We start from the raw sequence: 18,731 nt of genomic DNA on the forward strand, positions 1-18,731 counted from the left end.
ACAGCCAAGAAACCGACTACCCATTCTCAGGTGCCTGCTACCTTGCCTCAGTCTCACATGCTTAAAATGGCAGAAGACCTTATCATGCCGATCAGGGGAAGCCAAGTTACCCCCTCAAAAAGGAGAAGATGCATCTGACTATGAAGAAATCCAACCCCTCTCCACTTATGAGGATTCTGATGCAGAGGAATACATTCCTTCAGCCTCTCCCCCAGAGGATGTTTCCTTTGGGGAAACCCTGCTTACATTAAGGGAGCATTTCCAATGGGAGAGTCAGGACTACCCTCAGTCTAAAAAGGAACTCAGGGAATTCCTATATGTTCGTCATGTTTCACTGTTGCAGTCCTAACATATGGGTTATCCAGCTCCCAGTAGCCCTCAGTCGGCCCGAATACCAGAGTCCTCGGTATATGACATTGGCTGCCGTCGGCTGTAAAACTGATGTCAGAACGTCAGGTATAAAGGGAGGCAGCCAACGCCATTTCCTCAGTCTTTCTTGCTGCAGAGCCCGAAGCAGATGCAATTTGCACTAGTGCCGGTCGGCCATTTACCTTCTTTCTGCAGTCTGACTACCAAGTTGAAGATGCCCTCAGATAAGTACCCCGTTGGGGACCCTCTTTTCATGCTTTAACGAATGTCAGATAAAGTTAATAACTGTCTTGCCTGTGGAAAACAGATTCTGCACCGTGATTTTTATTCCTGTTGTATAACTTGTTTGGGCCTTGAGCACGACGTCCCTAATTGTGATCTGTGTGCTTCCTTCAACCCGCATACCATACACCGTAGAGCTAAGATTTTATATAAGCATTTCGGATTCTGGCCTAGGTTCGTCGGTATGGCGTTTTTTGGTCTCCCGACTTCGGATATACCCAGGAAATGCAAGGACAAGGACTGCGACAGGCCTAGGGTTAAATCTGCTAACGACGCACCAGTGAAATTGGTTGTTGGTCCAGCGGTAGTTAGTGAGGTGCTTTTGCAGCCCCTACAGTCTGCAGATTTTCAGCATCAGGCCTCTGCCAAGACCTTTACCGAGTCATCCATGCCGCAAGCTGCTATTTCATCTTCAGACCCTCCGCCTTTCACTGTCTCAGATGGGTCCGGAGCCGCAGTGCAGGCACTGGCTTCTGACACCTCTTCTCTTCGACATGAGACCAGAGCCAGATCAACTACCTTAGTTCAGACTGCTGCAGTTGCTAGGCCTCCCGAGTCCCTCCGGATTACTAGCAAACCTTCCAGATGCAAAACTATGCACAAGCAGGCGTCAGCCTTCCCTCCGGTGCCACAGTCCCAGTTGGTAAAGATGGCTGGTGATATTCTTTCCCTTATTAGGGGCTCTCACCCCCCCCCCCTTCCAAGAGGGCTAAGGAATTGTCTCCTGATGTTTTGTCTGCTTCAGATTCTGAGGTTTCCAGTATTTCTACTGGTGAAGAGGGAAATTCTCAACTTTTTTCTGGATTTGAGGATTCTGATTCTGAGGACTGTATCCCTTCTGCCTCCCCTCCAGAAGATTTTTCCTTTGGGGATACTTTGAATACCCTTAGGGAGCACTTTAAATGGGAAAGTCAGGATTTTCCTCAGTCTAAGAAAAGAATCTGGGAATTTTTGGATTTGCCACAGCATAAGCCTCTGGCTATACCTCTAGTTTTGGAAGTTGTGGATGATGTTTTCATGGAAAATTCTTTAACTCCTAATTCTGTTCCTCCTGCCCCCAGAAAACCTGATGAGTATTGTAAGGTTCCTGATTCTCATCAATTCCTTTTTAGAAATCCTACTGCCGATCCTGAGATTATTTCTCAAGGCCCCAAGGGTGATAAGGCTACTATTGCTAAGAACCCTGTACCTTCTGATAAGAAGTCTAGGGCCTTGGACAGGTGGGGTAAAAGTCTGTACCTCTGCAACTCTTGCCATTAGATCTGTGAATTGCCTTTCACATGCTTAAGTATCAGCAGCATACTTTGGAGGCTGTTAAGGCTAAGCTTGGGGATGTTCCTTCCATGTCGGAGAACAAAGACTTACAAGATTTACTAAATTCTGCACTCTAGTTAGTAAGCATTCCTTACATTGTGGTTTTGACACTTCGGAGGCTTCCTATAGAGCAGCAGCCACTTGGTTCCATTATTAGAAGGCATGCTTGGCTTAGGGAACAGCCTCTTTCTGAACCTGTAAAGTCTAAATTGCTGGATGTTCCTTTGTACAAAGACAACCTTTTTGATAACAAGGCTGAGGAGGTACTGAAAAAGTTGGAGGATAAGGTGAAATTTATGCAAGCTGTAACAGGTTTCCTTCAGGTTCAGCTTCCTTGGTTAAGTAGGCATTATCCTTCCAAGAATTGGTCTTTCCCTGACCCTGGCAAGCAGGGTCACTCTAGGCCTAGTGGTTTCAGATCTTCCAAAGGACAGGCTTCTGCCCCTCAATGGGCTAAACAATGGCATTCTTCATCTGCTAAATTGGGAAGTTCTAAGCCAGCTTCCCAAAGCAAGCATTCTCAATGACTCCGGCCTTCTTGTGCCTACCTCTGCGGGTCCAGGGTTTCCTCTGGGGGGAAGGTTAGCCAGGTTCGGAGAGGTATGGTCTATCATCACAGACGACAAATGGGTGCTCAATATAATAAACCAAGTTTACAAGTTTTATTTTCACACTTTCCCTGTTCTTCAAGGGTACCCAGACATGCCAAGAACTCTCAGAGCTGAGGTAGAAAATCAAATATATTCTCTACTGACTATGGGTGCTGTAGATCCAGTTCCTGCATATCAGGCAGGCCTAGGTTTTTACTCAAGACTTTTTCTGGTGCCCAAGAAAGGGGGCACCTGGCACCCTATTCTGGATCTGTATAGTCTAAACACTTTTCTGGTGATTCCCAAATTCAAGATACTCACTCTTCAACAGTTACTGCCAATGCTGGACAAGGATTCTTGGCTGGTAACTTTGGATCTCAAGAAGGCTTATCTGCACATCCCAATAAGGGAAAGTTGCAGGCAGTTCCTTCGTTTCAGGGCTGGGGAGCAACACTTCCAGTTCTCTGCACTGCCCTTTGGCTTATCCACTGCACCCAGGGTTTTCACGAAATGCCTGGTGCCAGCCATTGCTTTTTACAGGCAGAGAAACATTCAAATTTATCCTTCCCTGGACGACTGCCTCATTCAAGCAAACTCCTCAGAACAGCCCAAAAAGGAACGAAAAGAAGTCAAAGTTGGTTCCTACAAGGGAGATTGTTTTCCTGGGAGCGAGTCTGAATACAGCCACCCAGATGGTATTCCTCCCTCAACAGAAACAAGAAGCTCTTTCGGCTTAGTTCAAAAACTTGGCAAGCATGACCCAGCTCTCTCTAAGGCAATTCCTGCAAGTACTGGGGTTCATGGCTTCATGTATTCTGATCATGCCATATGTAAGGCTGCATATGAGAAAACATCACTGGTACTTCAAGTACCTTTGGTGTCAACGCACACAGGACTTAGACTTGATTCTTCCCCTAATTCCCGGTCTACAAATGGAGTTTCTCTGGTGGGCGACAGCCTGTTCTCAGAACAAGAGTCTGCCTTTCCGCCCACCACCTGCCAGCCAGACTCTCACCACAGATGCCTCAGATTATGCATGGCGGGCACATCTGGAAGGCAGGGGCATACAGGGGACTTGGACCACTCAGCAGATTCATCTGCACATAAACTTAAAAGAATTGATGGCAGTGCAGCAGTCCTTGCTGACCTTCAAGGACCTACTCTACCTAGGGACTCTTCTGATCAGGACAGACAGTACCACAGTCATGTGGTACATCAACAAGCAGGGGGGACTCATTCTTACCACTTGTGCAGGCACAGCATGAGACTATGGTCCTTAGCATCTTCCATGGGCATGCATCTAATAGCCCAGTATCTTCCAGGGAGGCTAAACTCCTTAGCGGATCAATTGAGCAGACTTGTTCTGGATCCTCACAAGTGACAACTGAACAAGATCATTTTCCATTGCATCACTCAGCATTGGGGCACTCCAAGTAGATCTTTTCTCCTCTCACACCAATCATCTTCTTCCAACCCTCTGCACCAGGGAGTTTCACAACAAAGCTTGGAGAGTGGACGCTTTGTCCTTCCCATGGACACAACTCTCAATTTATGCCTCCCCACCCCGCCTCTTCTTCCCAGAGTGCTGCTAAAGATAAGGGACGAAAAAACAAAGGCTATTCTTGTAGCACCAGATTAGCCCAGGCAGCATTGGTATCCTCTTCTTCACAGCCTTTCCCAAGCTCATCCTTGGCATCTTCCCCTGGTACCAGATCTGTTGGTTCAGGAAGGGGGAAGTTTCTTCATCCTCATCTTCAAACTCTGCATTTAACTGCCTGGCTAATACTTTAAATCTTTCCCAGCAGGTGGTTGAAGTTCTTCATAAGGCCAGGAGGCCTAGCACCAGGAAATCTTATGCAGGTAAATGGAAGAGATTTTGCTCTTGGATGCAGGCTAAAGGAGAAGAGTCTTCCCAACCTTCCCTTTCCCTCATTCTTGATTATCTAACAGGTTTGCTTAATGGTGGACTTTCCTTTTCTTCAATCAAGATTCATGCTTCAGCAATTTCTGCTCATTGTTCTTTTGAGCAACCCATTTTTTCTCACCCTTTGATGAAGCAGTTCCTGAGGGGAGCTAGCAATCTTAGACCTCCCAGAAGAGCTCCTACTCCTGCTTGGGATCTTAATTTTGTCCTGGAGAAAATTACTCTGCCTCCTTTTGAACCAGCTGCTTCTGCAGATTTAAAGTTTCTTTCCTGGAAGACTGCCTTTATTTTGGCTATTACTTCCGCCAGAAGGGTTTCGGAGCTGCAAGCCTTAATGGCAGTAGAACCTTTCATTATTTTTCATACAGACTGGGTTTCTCTGAGAACTAATCCCTCCATTATGCCTAAGGTGGTTTCTAGTCTGACCCTTAACCAGTCTATTCATCTGCCTGCCTTTTTCAATAAGCCCCAGAATAAAGGGGAAAGGATTCTGCACTCTCTTGATGTGCATAGACAGCTGAGATTTTACTTAAACAGTACTAAACCCTTTCGGAATTCTGAGCAGTTGTTGGTTAATTTTGCTCCTGGGGCTCAAGGTAAAGCTATTTCGAAACAAACCATTTCCAAATGGATTGCTCATTGTATTCACTTTTGTTACCTGCAGCATGGGAAGGTTCCCCCTCAGGGTATTAGGACCCATTCTACTAGAGCCTCTACTTATGCAGCTTTTTTGAGAGGTGTGCCTACTAAGGACATTTTTAGAAGCAGCTACTTGGTCTTATGTCCATACTTTCACAAAGCATTACAGTCTACCTTTGTTTTCTAAATCCAGGGCTAGTTTTGCAAGGCCTCCTTACCAACCCTTAATCTGTGATTCTTCCTCCCACCTTTGTTTTTTCCTGGGCTTTGAGAATCAACCCATATGTTAGGACTGCAACAGTGAAACACAAAGTACATAGTACAGTTGTGTACGCTTACCATAAATGTTAGAGTGTATTCACTGTTGCAGTCCTGGTTTCCCACCCTCCATTCCCCCTGTTTTCCTAAGGCACAGACTAGATATGCTAATTTTTGGATGGCATGTTTCCAAGGTGAATCCTTCCTGAGTTAGCCTTCTTTTGGGGGCTCCTGACAGTTAAGGCAAGAAAAACTGAGGAAATGGCGTTGGCTGCCTCCCTTTATACCTGACGTTTTGACATCAGTTTTACAGCCGACATCATATACACTGAGGACTCTGGTATTCGGGCCAACTGAGGGCTACTGGGAGCCAGATAACCCATATGTTAAGACTGCAACAGTGAATACACTCGAACATCTACATTTATGGTAAGTGCACACAAATGTACTATCTTCCGCAACAGACCCTTGGCCATCCCCCCCAGTCCTGGATGTGGTGGATGATATTTTCCTTGAATCCAGCTTGACTCCTGACACCCTACCTCCTGCTCCCAGAAAACGAGACAGGTACTACAGAGTCCCTGACTCACACAAATATCTTTTAAAAATCCAACAGCTGACCCTGAGGTCATTTCTCAAGGGTCTAAAGGGATTAAAGCAACCTCTGCTAAGAATCCCACCCCCTCAGACAGGGATTCACGAGTATTGGACAGATGGGGTAAAAAAGTATACACCTCAGCTACTCTTGCTGTCAAGGCACTAGATTGTCAGTTCCATATGCTTAAATATCAGCAACATACCCTGGAACTCCTTATACAAAAAAATGGCTTCCTTTCCTGCTTGGGCAGAATATAAAGATTTACAAGACTTGATGCATTCTGCAAGTCAACTAGCTAAACACACTTTGCACTGTGGTTTTGACACCCTAGAAGCTTCTTGCAGGGCAGCAGTCACTGGATCTGTCATTAGAAGACATGCATGGCTTAAGGAACAACCCCTGTCAGGCCATGTCAAATCTAAATTGTTGGATGCCCCCTTGCACAAAGGTAACTTATTTGGCACTAAGGCAGAAGAGGTCTTAAAAAAGGAAAAGCAAAATCTATGCAAACAGTTACTGGTCCTGCCCCCTAGGTTCAGCAGGCATTTTCCCTCCAAGCACTGGTCCTTTCCTGCTCTGGGTAAAAAGGCCCAGCCTAGGCCCCATGGAAACAGATCCCCCAGACAGCAGCCCCAGGGAATGCAGAGATCTAAGCAGTGGACTACCTCTACTTCAAAACCAGGGAGTTCTAAGCCACCCCCTTATGGTAAGAACTCACAATGACTCGCCTCCTCCCGACCTCCCCTCTGCCCACCTTCACTTACTCCTAGGTGGAAAACTCTCTTTTCACTCAAGCACCTGGGCCACCATTACCAAGGACAAATGGGTTCTGAACATTGTGTCTCAGGGATAAAGATTCTCCTTCCACACCCTTCCAACCCCAAAAGGGTTCCCAGATCTACCACCAAATCAGTGGGCAGAGGCTCCAAAGCAAATCCATTTCCTGCTCTCTTTGAGGGCAGTAGAACACATTCCTGCAGAACAGATAGGCCAAGGCTTCTACTCCAGATTTTTTCTGGTACCCAGAAAAGAGGGCACTTGGCACCCCATCCTCGATCTATCCATTCTAAACATCTTCCTGGTGATCCCAAAATTCAAAAAGCTCACCCTCCAGCAGATGCTACCCATGCTTTCCAAGGACACCTGGCTAGCCACCCTGGATCTAAAAGAGGCCTACCTCCACATTCCTATCAGGGAATCATGCAGAAAATATCTCCGCTTCAGGGCAGGATTTCCACACTTTCAGTTCTCTGTGCTTCCCTTTGGCTTATCTACAGCTCCCAGAGTTTTCACAAAATGCCTGGCTCCGGCCATTGCCTATTGCAGACAAAGAAATATTCAAATTTACCCCTACTCAGATGACTGCCTTATTCAGGCAGACAGCCAGGAAAAGCTGCTCAAGCACCTGGCCTTTGTAAAGAGCCTGCTAACCTCCCTAGGGTACACAATCAACGAAAATAAATCAAAACAGGTGGCCACCCAAAGGATAATCTTCCTGGTAGGAAGTCTGGGCACAGCATCCCAGGTGGCATGCCTTACACCATAGAAACAAAATTTCCTGTTAGCCTACTTCTCTCAACTGGCCACCAGGCCCCAGCTTTCGGCAAGGAAAATCCTGCAAGCTCTGGGGTTCATGGTATCTTGCATACTCCTCATTCCATATGCCAGACTGCATATGAGGAAACTTCAGTGGTACCTAAAGAGCCTTTGGTGTCAACACTCTCAAGACCTGGAAACTCTTCTACCTATAATTCCTTGCCTCAGAAAGAAATCTCTTTGGTGGGCAACAGCATGCTCCCACAACAAGGGACTGCCCTTCTCCCCACACCCCGCCACCCAGACCCTCACCACAGATGCATCAGGCTACGCTTGGGGTGCACACCTGGATGGCAGGTGCATACAGGGGCAATGGAGTCCACAGCAAATCCCCCTGTACATCAATCAAAAAGAGATAATGGCTGTCCAGCACGCTTTGATAGCTTTCAAACCCCTTCTCTCTCCTGGGGTTTTCCTGATCAAAATAGACAACACTACTGTGATGTATGTGGTACATCAGCAAGCAGGTAGGGACTTACTCCTACCCTCTGTGCAGGCTGGCCATGACCCTTTGGCTCACAGCCTCTTCCATGCAAGTTAGCACAATTGCCTACCAGGCTCTCTCAACTCCCTGGCAGAATTAAGCAGAAACCTTCCGAACCCACACAAGTGGCAGCTCAATAGAAATACCTTCACCCTAATAACTCAGAAATGGGGAGCCTGGAAGGTCAACCTCTTTGCCTCCCACACCAACCATCAGCTCAGCAAATTTTTCACCAGGGAGCATCACTTCATGGCTTGGAAAGTGGATGTCCTGTCCTTCCCCTGGGTCAACCTCTCTGTCTATGCCTTTCCTCCCCTACCTCTCATCCCCAGGGTACTGCTCAAAATAAGGGAGTAAAAACCAAGGACCATTCTTATAGCTCCAGACTGGCCCCGACAGCACTGGTACCCCTTGCTGTGCAGCCTGTCCCTGCTGTCTCTATGGCATCTTCCTCAGATTCAAAACCTCCTAACCCAGAGGGAAGTGGAATTCATGCATCCCCAATTGCAGACACTCAAGTTTGGCCGCTTGGCTTATTCCCTAACCTTGAACCAATCTGTCATCCTCAGTAAACAGGTTCTGGATGTTGTCCATGAGGCCAGACGCCCTAGCACCAGATGGTCTTATGCAGATAAATGGAAAGGGTTCTGCACCTGGATCCAGGCTAAGGGGGCCAGTATGGCATAGCCGTCCATCCCTTTCATCCTGGATTACTTAGCTGACCTACTACACAGTGGTCTGTCTTTCTCCTTTATAAAAATTCATGCCCCTCTATTTCTGCTTATTTTCCCACTGAGCAGCCCCTTTTCTCACACCCTGTGATCAAACAGTTCCTCAGAGGGTCTAGCAACTTGAGGCCCTCCCAGAAGGGCACCAACACCAGCTTGGGACCTTAACTTTGTCTTGAAAAAGCTCACCCTCCCTCCTTTCGAACCATCTTCTTCTGCAGAGCTAAAATTTCTCTCCTGGAAAACAGCGTTCCTTCTGGCCATCACTTCAGCTAGAAAAGTCTGTGAGCTGCAAGCGCTCATGGCTGTGCAACCCTCCATCATCTTCCATACAGACCGGGTATCCTTCAGAACTAACCTATACTTCATGCCCAAGGTGGTGTTCAGTGTGGCTCTCAAATAATCCATTCATTTGCCGACCTTCTTTCCTAATCCCCAGAACAAGGGGAAAGGATTCTTCGCTCTCTATATGTGCACAGACAACTCGGATACTATCTGGACAGGACTAAATCCTTCAGAAAGTGTGATCAATTGCTGGTTAGCTTTGCTACTGGGGCAGAAGGCAAAACCATCTCCAAGCAAACCTTTTCCAAATAGATAGCACACTGCATCCATTTCTGCTAGAAACTGCATGGTAAGCCTCCCCACAAAGGGGCTAAGGACACACTCTACCAGAGCAGCCTCCACCTCTGCAGCTTTCCTCAGAGGAGTCCCCACCAGGGACATCCTGGAGGTTGCCACTTGAGCATCTGTTCACACTTTGACCAAGCATTACCACCTGCCTCTCTTCCCAAATCCAGGGCAGGGTTTGCCTCTGCAGTCTTGCACGGCATCCTAGTCAGCCCCTAGCTTCCTTGACTGCCTCCACCCACTTCCTCAGCTTTGGGAATCTACCCAAATCCCTTTTTTCTCTTTCTGCTTTTGTTGCCATTCTTCCTTGTTCTCCTTTCCTTACAAGGGACATATTAGGATTTATTTTTCACTGGTGGGGTTCTTCCACCAGAACCTGGCTTCCTACTTTGGGGGCTCCTGACAGGTTAGGGCAAGAAAAACTGATGTAATGACGTCAGCTGCCTTACTTTATACCACTGATGACCTGACGTCAGTCTTCAAGCAACAGCAACCTACGCAAAAATACTAAGTCTCTTGTATTCGGGCCGGCCGAGGGCTACCCTGGAAGAGATATCCCAAATGTGATGACTGCAACAGTGAATACACTCGAACATTTACATTTATGGTAAGTATACACAACTGTACTTTCTTCAACAGTGAAGGTACAACTTGCTGTCATTTCCAATTTCCACGTTGATGAAAATAGGACTACTTTGGCTTCTTCCAGATTGTGCAAAGCCTTTATCAAAGTACCTTTCTCTTGCATCCTCCAGTCAAAGATCCCACTCCTCCATGGGACCTTACATTGGAGTTACAAGCGCTGGTTGATCCTCTTTTTGAACTGGCTGCAACAGTAGACCTTAAATTTCTATCCTGGAAGACCGCCTTTCTAGTGGCTATCACCTCGGGTAGGAGGGTCTCAGAACTCCAGGCATTGTCTGTCAAGGTCCCGTACATGGTTTTCCACAAGGACAGGGTTTCTCTTCGTACAAATCCCTCTTTTCTTCCCAAAGTGCCCTCTGAGGCAAACATCAGTCAGACTATCAGTTTACCTGTTTTCTTCCCAAATTTCAAAAACAAAGGTGAATACAAGTTGCATTTGTTAAATGTTCATAGCCAACTACGTTTTTACTTGCACAGAACCAAATCTTTCCGAAAGTCTGAAAAGTTGTTTGGTTGTTTGTGTCTTTCTGTAAACCATTTTTAGGTAAACCCATTTCCAAGGTGACCATTACTAAATGGATTTCTCTGTATTTTTCAAGTGTACAAAAACAAGGATTTGTCTCCTCTGGGTCAGGTTAGACCCCATTCCACCAGGTCCATGGCTACTTCAGCAGCCTTCTTGTCCATGGTGTCCTTGGATGATATCTGTTCTGCAGCTACTTGGTCCTCATCTCATATTTTTATTTCCCACTATAATATGGATTTGGTATCTAGAGGCGGGGCATCCTTTGGCTCCGCGTTGCTTCGGAACATCCTTCCATGAGGGCCACCCAAGGGTATAGATAACTGGGGACTCTGTCCCACAGGTTGAAGACCAAATAAAGTACAACTACTTCAGATAAAGAAGTTATGTACTCACCATAACGTTCCATCTGAGTAGTTGTACTTTGTCTTCAACCATCCTCCCTCCTTCCCCCGAGCCTGCTGGCTTAGTATATAGCAGAGTGCGCTTTTGCGCCTGTAGTTGGGAAAAGTTGATGAAATAAGGTTTGTTGCTTTGGGTTCTTTATTTTATGGGGTAGCAAACTCTATCTGAAGGAGGGAAGGTGGTGGTGGTGTATTATGGGTAGAGGGAGGAGCTCAGAGCAGATGCTTGTGAAATTGCCGGCTCAGATCCGTGTCTGATCTGTAACCCACAGGTTGAAGACAAATGAAGTACAACTAAGATGGAACGTTGTGGTGAGTACACATCTTATTTTTTTTAATTAGCATTGACACGGCGGGGTACATACATTAACTCAATATTTTCTGTAATGTACTCGAAACATTTTATGCACCATAAAAATAGTTTTAATCCATTTTCAAGATTCACATTCCAAAATAAACTCTTAAGATCTGTGTTCTCAGTATGTGGTTATGGGATACTTCCTTTGTTTTTTAATGGCTGTTATGCATAGATAAAGCCAGTTAAGTCAGTTAAGGGGGTTGAAGTTCTGCATTGCATTAGTTATGTGCCCCTGAAGTACCCAACTCATATTTTGTGAAACCACCCCCACCCAAAGATTATCACCGGGTACGTCTCTTGTAAAATCTGACTGTCTAAATGTGGATAAGGAAGGCAGTATCAAAGTAGTGGCAGCTGAAAACTAGTTGTTCCCCATTCTGTCCTTGCAAACGGTCAAAAAAGATGCTTTATGTTAATGGGATGGTTCTGAACACTAACTCACAGCTTTGCCTAACAGTATAAGTCATGCATTTGTGTTGTATTAGTTTGCAGTGCTATAGTCCTTTGCCTTGTTGTGACATACCTTTAGACTTGAGTTAGGATATTATTATCTCATTAGAAATGGTTAAGGATGACCTGTCAGTGAAAAAAGTCAAAAGAATGCTGCCTTAGTACCACAGACTTGGGCTGCAAGCAAACTAAGATCACTGTGGAGTGGAAAAGGCAGACTGAACACATCTCAGCAGAAAGGAGTTCTGCAAAACAGTGGAACTACCTCAAGGTGCCTTGCGTCCATTTGTATAAATTTGCATGCCACATACTTAATAGCATGACATATCTACACCCTTAGCAAAAGAAGAAAGCGGAAATTTCTGCTTGTGGTAAGTAAGCCTAAAACTACCATTTGCACTGATACTTACTCTTATATGCCAGGCCAAAGCTAACATTACTTGACAGTAGGGTTTCAAAGTGACTTGGGTTGGAATAAGGACTTTTGCTCTAGACCAGATGAATGGAATGTACTGAAAAATTATTTTAAATACAAAAAAGGCAACTATTGGAGTAACTTATTACTGGATGTAACTGTATATTCTGCTTGAGGGGTTCAGACAGTAAACTTAGCAGTCAGCAGAGCTGTCAGCCTGCTTCAGAAAATCTTGTAGCTGTACTTTGGCATCCAGGAGATAGGTCTTCACAGGAACTTTTATATAGCTAACATGTGCCTTTGTTTCCCCATTGAGATGAAGACTGGTGGTAGCCAAGTTTGTGTAATTTTGAAAATGTGTTCAAAGGCTCTTGAAAAAGATACTTCCAGCCAAAAATCTAGACATCTAATTAGAATAAAATTTGAATACCAAGTAGCACATAACTCTTCCCACTTGCAGTAGGAATGTGGGACACTACTCACAAACACATTTAAAAAACAGAATGTGACAAAAATTATGGAAAAATATAAGCACTTTATCAAAGGGAGAGTGTAAAATCTGCAAACTTTAATGAACAGTATTGCAAAATTATATCTCACAATGCCATTTATTGTATTTCTGAAAAAGGAGATGTAATGTGTGTCCTTTTTCTTTAAATTATTGGTGCCACCTGGTTTTCTGTATACTAAGCAGTTTCAAACAACGCATTTGAATAGGGGGAGTCAAAAAATTATATGACCGAGTAAAAGACTGAAAAATAGAGACAGACAGGCCTGAAAATGGGTACGTTCTTGCAACACAGGGACAGTTGAGTGGTCTGGGTTGAGTCAAGGTTTGATTTGAACCATATTCACTGAACCTTCATATTCACTATTTTTACACATCAGAAGTAGTATGTGCCTGTGTCATGCATGCCAGCTTTTTTTATATGTATTCCTTTTTAGTTTGAAATAACTTTTTATTTTTCCTTTTTTGTTATGTGATTTTGTCTTTTAGTTACTCCAAATGAGTGTTCTTCAAATGTGAATATGTTAGAGGGTTTTTCTAGTGGTCAAAGACCTTATGGTCTGTGTTACAACTGGATGTGGTGGAGCGCGACAAGTGGTGTTAGGAAGTCATTCACACAATTTTTCTTACAACAGTGAATTGCTTTCTTTTTTTGTTAACCTTTCCTCTTTTTCCACTGTTCTTCAAATGTGAAGTTGGTATATAATGCAGAGGTGTGATTAGTAGTCTTGCCCCCACACCACATCCCAAAAAAACAAAAACAAAAAAACCTTTTCATACTTAAGTTCTGTGCATCCAGTTGTGGCTTTGTGGCTTTGTGGCTTAATCCAAATGCTACTTGACAAACCATGGTGGAACTGAGTCTTTGGCAACAGGTACTCATATGGCTTGCCCGTTCTCTCCTAATCTCAACCATAGCATTTTCTTGCAGTGTTTGGTTTTGTGCTGCTGCATACCAACATGGTAATAGTAGGAGACTGTGTGACTCTTGGCGAAGCAGGTTGGCCACTGAAGAGAGTCATTTCTCCGTTGTAGGCTTACCATTTAAAAATTAGTATAGTAATGGGCATTTGTCATTGATAAATGTTGTTTGAAATTGAGTTTAAACTGCAGTAATATGATTATATTTGGTAAACAGATAACGGTTGTCCTTTCGGTGCATTTTATGGTGGGTAATTTACTTTTCCTGTTTTTGTCCATTTTTTCACATTTTTGCTTACATGTGATATTAATTATGTTGCTTAGCAAAGCTAGACAATGAATAGTGAGTGCATTGTTTTTCATATTTGTTGCTGCTCTAGGGCACTTTACTGCATTCCGGATGAGCAGTGCTTTAACTATTTCTTTGTTTTGCATTATGTTTTATAGAATGGTATCTGGATAAAAATCGATAAGAATAAAGCATTCCAAACGTACTCAATGTGTGCATCCCCAGAATTGTCCCTTTTTTGTCTTCACCCAAAAATGTAGTTTCAAAAATAAAATATGTTGGTATGAAGATAATGGTGAGCATTACCACTTGGTGTGCTTTTCTGATGCAGCATAGGTACATAGCATTTTCTTTTTACTGAAATATTCCTGTAGGAACACTCCTCCCCAACACAACCATTGGTTTTCTCATTTATTTGTTTTGTGGAGTCAGCACTTTATCTGATTTGTCAACTTTGTCCCCCTTGCAAAAACAGTACATCTGATGTCAATTTTCATTCTGTCCTCAACTGTTGGGTTTGGATCCGAACCTTGGATCTGATTCGGCTGTTAGTAAAGCTTGTGGTGACAAAAAACTTACCCATGATACAACAGCCCCTAACATATCCCAGATCTCCTTTGCCGCTTTTCACATAAAGACATGGTCAGCAGTAGGTTTCGAGTTTCTATTGCTCTTTAAGCAGAGAAGTGATTTTTTTCCTACAAAAAGAAATTATATTTCTAGTGTATTTCTCTTCTTCTTCTTATCCTTTGCCCCCATAGCTTAGTGTACTGCTTTATTACCATTGCTGATAGTTTGCTTACTTCTGCTCTTCTTTCTGTAATTACTATTGTTGGTAATACTTTTCTTTTCCATCTTCCTCTTTCCAAAATTAAAATATATTTCTAGTATTTTCCCTTGTATTCTGATTTTTTTTTTTTTTTTTTTTTTGTTTACGTTAGTATGGCTGAGAAGGGTCCTTCCAACTTTAAAAAATGTTTGAAGTGTGGGCACAATTTACTTATCTCAGATGTACATGCACTCTGTGTTTATTGTCTTTGTCTATAACACCTGAAGGACGATTGCTGTAGTTGTCATAATTTTAATCCCAGAGCACCTGGGGCCAGGAAAAATAAGCTGATTCTGAAAGGCTTGCTGCCATCATCTTTCGGTGAAGTTGTCACTGGGGCTTAATCCCCCAAACTAAAGTGTAAGGAATCGAAGTCTCCAATTCCTTCCACTTTCTCGACTTTATCTTCAGAGCCTTCCAAGAAGAGTTCTAAATCGGATACATGGAGGTCTCAAACCTGATCTGAAGAAAGAGGTTGATGGATCCTATGTCCTTGGGTCCGACTAAGAAACCTTCAAATCCTACTGTTTCTGATCTTATTTTGCCAATGACCCAATATTCTCCCTCTGTTGATCCAGTGCATTCCAGTGTCAATTCCCCTTTATGGAAAGGTGTCATTCAAAGTGACCTTCCCTGGCCTCATCTCATTCATCCAGGAGTTTGACTGAGGAAGATGTGGATAGGATGATGGGGATGGTTCTATCAGCACAGATCCAGATGATTGTGTTACCAGCTCTTACCACTTCGCGTCAGGAGGTCCATTCTTCAACCACACCACCTCATACTCCTTCTCTGATCCCTTTGGTTGCTTCAGCGTCTCTGGATCTGAGTCTTCAGATCCAGAAATAGGGCTATCTTCGAATCCAAGCCCGATGGACCCAGAAGCTAAGTCTGAGTGCCCCAACTCCAACATCTACAGATCCGGAGGATCCTCAGAGGCAAAGCTTCCTTGTTAGATCCGAAGCTCTGGGATCGACTCCAAAGGTCTTGGAGCAGTCTCTGCTCTTTGTTGCTTCAGCACTGGACTGCTCTGCTCCGACTTCCTCCTCGGGGCGATTGCTTTTGGGGTGGGAGGAGACAGTGGTCCAGAAGCCTGCCTTCTTGGTGCCAAGGTCTTCTCTTTCTCTGAGGCCATCTGCCTTCGAGGTTGTGAAGAGTATGTTTTCTGCTCCAGTGTCTCTGCATTTGGAGCCTCCTTATTCAATGCCACATGGACAGCCAGCTTGAGACCTCCAGACTATCCACCAGGGTTTCATAGTGTCACTTCCCCAGAGCACCCCATCGAAGGAGTCCCGAGGAAGAGAAAGTGCAAGAGGAGGCACTTGCACTCTCCACAAGTGTCAGTCACTGAAGATACTATTTACAATGAGATGAAAGGTTCCCACAATTACCTCCAGAAGATGTCTCATTTGGAGACATCCTTGAGATCCTTAAACAGAGAGGTGGTTGGTCCCCCAGCAACCGTTTTCTGGAGGAGTCAGTATTTCTGGAAACCTTTGGAGCTGGCCCATCTACCTCCTAGGTTACTCTGCCTGCCAATGAGCTCATTGATTTGGTCTCTCGGTGAGCATGGAAGGAGCCTGACTCAGTTGAGCCAATAGCTAAAAGACCAGACAGGATTCTGGGCTCCACCTGTGGGAAAGGAATTTTGGGGTAAGGGGGTGCCTGTGGATGCCATAATAGTGGCAGCGGCCACCAAGAAAGAAGTTGCTGTACAGAGTTCCTCTGTTCATCCCCCTACCCAGGAGTCTAGGGCGATGGGCAGGTTTGGGAAGGGTGTCTATGCTTCAGTGACCTTTGCTCTCTTAGACCAATGAACTATTTGGCACATTTTACTAGGTTGCAAAGGGACTTGATCAAAGAACTTTCAAAATCCCTTTCAGGGACCATTTCTGCTGAGACCCAATCATCTGTGACCTCTCCGTTAACTTCCCTCCAATCCATCTCCAATTTATCCATGAGGCTTAATCCACATGGAGATGAAAACGTCTCAAGGGCAGTGGGTTCAGGCATATCCATTAGAGGTGGCATGTTTGGATGCAGTTACATGATTTGTGGAGTCCTTCAAGTCCTCATTCATCAATGCTCCCTTTGATGGCACATCTTTGTTTTGCCCCAAAGTTGAAGAACAAATTATCCATGTGTGAGAAGGATGGAAAGACCCCCCTCTGCAGTGGGCATAAATTTTCTGACCCCTCAAAGATCCTTTTCTAGGAATCAGTGAGGTGTTTGGAAGATGTGGTTCAAGAATTCCCAGGGTCCTTTCCAGGACGCATGTGGAGAAAGTTCCCGTAGGGGTGGGGGGGGCCCTCTAATAGACACCCCTGCTGCAGAGGAGGCCCACAAAACCAGGGGTCCAAAGATTCTTTCTCTGCCAGACCCTACCGGCACTCCTGAAAGAGACCCAATTGTCCACCTCAAGAGGCAGTCGGGGGTCAACTATCTCTGCACCAGAGAACCTGGCTAGACATAACTACTTGGGTACAGAGGATTATTTCCAGAGGGTATATAATACCTTTTTACTTTCCACCTCCAACTTTACATAAAATTTCCAATATTCTGCCCAGACAGAAGAAAGAAACAGCATTACATATACAAAGCTGCTAGAAAGAGAGTCATCCAAGAGGTCCCGCCAGACCACACAAAATCCGGAACTTACTCAAAATTCTTTTTAGTGCCGAAGAAAACAGGGGGCTGGAGATGGATTTTGGATCTCGGCTATCTGAGCAAGTCAGTTTGGGTCCTACGTCAGTTGCTGTCTCCTCTTCCATGACGTCAGGTCATCAGGGTATAAAACATGCAACCGACATCATTTTAATCAGTTTTTCTTGCCGTGTGGTGCCCGAAGAAGAAGCAGTTTGTAAGTGCCAGTCGGCCGACTCCTGAAATTTTAGTTTTTGAGTTTCAGAACCGAAGTCTTCAAACTAAAGCCAAGTACCTCGTTGGGGAAACTTTTTCTTGCTCCTTACCGATGTCAGTAAAGGTTAATAAATGTATTACTTGTGGGGAGTAAATACCTCATAAGGATTTTCATTTGTACTGTATTCCTTGCCTAGGCCTGACCACAATGTGCCTTGCTGTCGGTTTTGTGCTAAATATAACCAACACACTATTAAGCGTCTGTATATTTTTGCGTCTAAATACTTTGGCTCAAGATTTAAGTATCCTGAAATGTCATCTGTTAGCAATCCGAATTCCGGAATTCACAAAAAAACGCAAAGAGAAAGACAGAGACAGACCGTCGAGGTCCAAAACCGACGACAAAGCTTCTCCTAAGCCAGTCGCCGGTACTCAGTGAGGCGCTACATTTGATTCGCAGGCCTCTGCCAAGACCCATTCTGAGTCCGGTATGCCGCGAGATTCTTCAAGTATTGAACCCGCGGATGTCTCTCCCTTGGATGGGTCCAGAGCCGCTGAGCAGGCACTGGTCTCTGAGGGTGTTTTCAGGCCTAAAGATTTGTATATTAAACCAATGCCATCATTAAAAACAAGGCCAAAACGAACTTCTATGTCTAAAAAACTGACGCATGAGCCACGTGTTCAGAAATACATCCCTTCTGCTTCTCCTCCTGAGGATTTTTCTTTTGGAGAAACTTTGCATACCTTAAGGGAACATTTTCATTGGGAGAGTCAGGATTTTTCAGAATCCAAAAAGAGGCTTAGGGATTTTCTTCTTCTTCGTCAGCATAGGCCTTTGGCTATACCTCCTGTTTTAGACATTGTTGATGATGTTTTCTCCGAATCCAGCAATGGCTCCTGATTCCCTGCCGGAGGCTCCTAGTAAGACAGACAAATATTACAGGGTTCCTGACTCCCACAAGTTTCTTTTCAAAAATCCTATTGCTGACCCAGAAACAATTTCTCAGGGACCCAAGGGTGTTAAGGCTTCTGCTGCTGAAAATCCTACTCTTCTGATAGAGACTCCAGGGCATTGGATAGATGGGGTAAGAAGGGTTATACATCTGCAACCCTGGCAA

The 18,731-nt window shown here is 44.6% G+C and overlaps 1 protein-coding gene across 1 annotated transcript in view; it reads left to right on the plus strand.

Moving 5' to 3' along the window:
* The window catches only part of SPTBN1 (spectrin beta, non-erythrocytic 1), a 2,377,138-nt gene that overhangs the window by 302,615 nt on the left and 2,055,792 nt on the right, over positions 1 to 18,731 (plus strand). The gene's annotated exons all lie outside the window — the stretch shown is intronic.

This window comes from Protopterus annectens, chromosome 1.part2, assembly GCF_019279795.1.
Source record: "Protopterus annectens isolate FY-2018-M chromosome 1.part2, PAN1.0, whole genome shotgun sequence".
Classification (NCBI taxonomy): Eukaryota; Metazoa; Chordata; order Ceratodontiformes; family Protopteridae; genus Protopterus; species Protopterus annectens.